Below are 3,781 nucleotides of genomic sequence, written 5' to 3' on the forward strand. Positions count from 1 at the left end.
TTGTCAGCAACCAGCGCGCACAAGTGGAAGACCTGTCAAAACAACTACTGGAAAATGAGCAGATAAGGATAAGAGACAGACAAGAGATGAGCAAAAAGCAAGCTGAGTTGGAGGCCAAGTTTGAGTTATTTTTGGGTCAAAATCGAGCTGGCTAACTGTTGGGGCTGTTTGTTTATGCTTTTGATAGCTGGATTTTGGTTTTTTGGTCGCTGTTGGTTTTTTGGGTCAAAATCATAACTGTTACTGGTTGTTTGGGCTGATTGGTTGATATTACTGTTACTAGTAGGTTTGGCTGAATCATTACTATAATTTTCCGTTGAATGGTTGATATAATATTATTGTGATATGTGGGCTGAAATGTTGATTGTCATATGTGGGCTGAAATGCTGATTGTGATGTGGGCTGAAATGGTGATTTTGATGTGGGCTCAAATTGTATTTACTGGGCTCTAGCTTGTTTTGTGGGTTCCATATGTGGGCTGAAAATTGGCCCAATTTAGTAAATGCCATGTCATCAGCCATGTCACCTGCCACGTCATCATGAATGCCGCGTCAGCTACCACGTCACCTGCCATGTCAGACGCCACATCACTTGCCATGTCATCACGAATGACATGTCCCCTGCCACGTCAGACGCCACGTCACCGGCCACGTCATCACGAATGACACATCACCTGCCACGTCAGCTTCCACGTCAGATGCCACGTCACCTGCCACATCATCACGAATAACACGTCAGCTGCCACGTCACCTGTCACGTCATCGCGAATGACACATCACTTGCCACGTCAGCGTCCAGATCAGCTTCCACATCATCATACACATCACATCGCCATCCACGTGGACAACAATCTATGACGTTTATTTTCGTCACAAAACAATGGACTTGGGCTGGGTTGTACGGGCCTGAGGATGATTTGTGACAGTTTAAAATCGTCATAGATTGTGCTGATCTGTGACGAAAACGAAGAAAACGTCACGAGCGTTAATCTGTGACGCTCAATACATGACGTTATAAAAAATCGTCATAGATGCAGTTTTATGACGGTTTTTTAGCAATCTGTGACAATTTTGGTCCGTCACAAATGACAAGGTTTCTTGTAGTGTATTTTGCCTTGAGGCGCTCCGCCTTCTCACAAAGGTAGGTGGCCTACTAGCCGCGACTTGGCAAAGGCGGTTTAACTTCAAGTGCCTCATTGTGAGATTGTTGCCCCCCATCTTTGGTTACGAAGCACTAACACTCTAGGAGATAGCTCGTAGCACCGTCGGAGTCATCCTCCGAATCGTAATGCTCAAGGAGGAAATGGATCGAGGCGACATCCATAATGGCGGCCTTGCTCCGGATCCCATAGGGGAAAAGGGAGATCAAGAAAGCCATACCAGAAGCAATGCGCTATGGGTAGCTCCTCTCCAGTGATGAGTTGATGATGGACATAGGCTGGAGTGTAGAACATCCAACGACGTCCCCCCCCCCAGACAGGCTTGGGCCCAAGCCAAGGCGAATTTGACGAGAATAAACAAAGAATTTGCAAATAGAAGCCACCAACCCTGTGGTAAACAATGAATTTGCAAACAGAATAAGAACCAAAGCAAAACAAAAGCACGTGTCCTTATAACCTATAAAAAAAAGACGTAACATTTCCATATTTCCCATCTGCGAATAACACAACGGCGGCGAGGAAAACCAAAAGGCATAAACATATAAGTAGGTGGCATAACGCACCAGCATAGAAACACTTGCCGAAGAGGGCATGGCCAACGGTATGAAGAGGGGGAAAATAGATAGAGTAAAGGAAAAGAGCAAAGTCGAATAAAGAACGAATAATGCAGCACTTCAAATTCAAACTAGCTTTTTTGTTAAGGAGCAGAAGGAAAAGAGAAATGTTGTAGTAATGATGCACAGTCATAGGTATAATAATAATAACATCCAACAAAAGGACACAATAAACATCCTGATTAAGTGGTGAACATATATCTGAATAAGAAAACATTACAAAATCAGCAACCAATGGTATAGTTATACTTGAATCTGAATAAGGAAGCAATGGTATAGCCATACTTGAAAATTACAATGCAAAAGTCAAAAATAGTAAAAAAAAGTTAGGAGCATACTTTGTGTTAGCGGCATAAATATAAAATTGCTATTTGAACTTACAAAGGAACAACCAGAAGCTACAAACTCTGGAACGAAGGCTACAACCATAATTGGAAAAGGCAACATAAAAGGAGGCATGAATTGCTTACCCACACAACAGGAATATGCGGTGGCAGAAGGCCTAACAAGTGTCTGATGTTGCTTTGAAGTCAAGGAGAGGCAGGCAACATGTTGGAAATGGGAGGATGCCCAACCAAAAACATCCTTTGATGGTTTGGAATCAACGCGAGGCACGACAGATACAGGAAACGTGAAGCATTCCAAAACACATAGCCGTAGAAAAATATGAACCTGACACAAAAACGTACGTGCACCATATGAGAAGATTGTGCGAGGCAAAAGGAAACAACAGCCCACTGTGCTACTCCATGCTAGCTCTAGCACCGCCGCCACACCGTCAAGCAGCAGCCATGCATCGTGGAGCGCCGCCATCGCGCCCTGGAGCAGCAGCAGTGCGCCGAACAAACACACGCTGCTGCCCTGCCGTGGAGCGGCAGCAGCCACACGTCCGATGCCTAGATTCGCCTGAGGACTCGCACCTGCGCCACCGCGTGCATGAGGCCAGGGGCAGCGCCGCCGCGTGCTTGAGTCGCAAGAAGCTAGGAAAGGAAGGAGGCGGAGGAAGGCTAGAAGGGAGCAGGCAGTGAAGAGTTAGGGTTGGAGCACTTATATACTCCACAATATTGGATCCAACGGTGTTGATTAACCTTAGGCCATCCAACGACCGAGATAAATCAGGCCGACATAGTGCCAACCCATTAACCATGTCGTGCATGTGCCGGCACTGTGGGCCGGACTTGTGGCCCTGCCATGACACTAGGCTCGTGCCCGTGCCGGCACTGACACTATGGCCTTAGTGCCATGCTATGCCCGTGTCATGCTTTTTCAGGCCATGCCCGTGCCAGCCCATCGTGCCTGGCCCATTTGGCCATCTATAACACGGACTAAGTAACTAACACTTACTAAATCAAAGGTAATAGTACGGAGCACAAGCAATAGTATGGGAATTTATTAAAAAGATCGCATCGATAAAGAAAAGGATCACTAAAAGGCAATCAACATGAAAGTAAAAATGGACATGAACCTGAGGAATCTATAAAGAAAAGGACCATCTAGAAGGCAACAGAGATATGAGCCAAAAAAAATGAGCACTTACCTGAGGAAAAGCATAATGCCTGTATCACGTGATTCGTAAGGCAATCCTTCAAGGAAAAAAAGGAGCAATAATTAGTAATAACTATGAAGCTGTAAAAATCAGAGCACGGACCTGCAAATGAGAAAGAAAAACTAAAATAAGAAAGTGAGAAACGGAGGCCTAGCCCTAGGCTAAGTCGATGGCATCACTATTCCAAAATACACTATTTTGACCCAAAAAAGAAAGAACTTGGCCGAATCGAGGCCGAAAAAGGCAAGGCACCAGGTTAGCACCAGCGTTGAAAGCGACAGAGTGAGGGTACGAAAGTGAAAGGTGGCGTAGGAACGGATAATGCGAAGTTTACGGGCATGCACTATGTGAAAAATGGTTTTTAGCAATGGGATAATTTTTTTGGAGAGGCGGCTGGTGATGGAGCCGCTCTGACAGTGGCGTGCTCGGGAGCCCAGAGACCAGCCGCCCCTATAAAATAGA

This window comes from Miscanthus floridulus, unplaced genomic scaffold (genome assembly GCF_019320115.1).
Source record: "Miscanthus floridulus cultivar M001 unplaced genomic scaffold, ASM1932011v1 fs_881_2_3, whole genome shotgun sequence".
NCBI lineage: Eukaryota > Viridiplantae > Streptophyta > Magnoliopsida > Poales > Poaceae > Miscanthus > Miscanthus floridulus.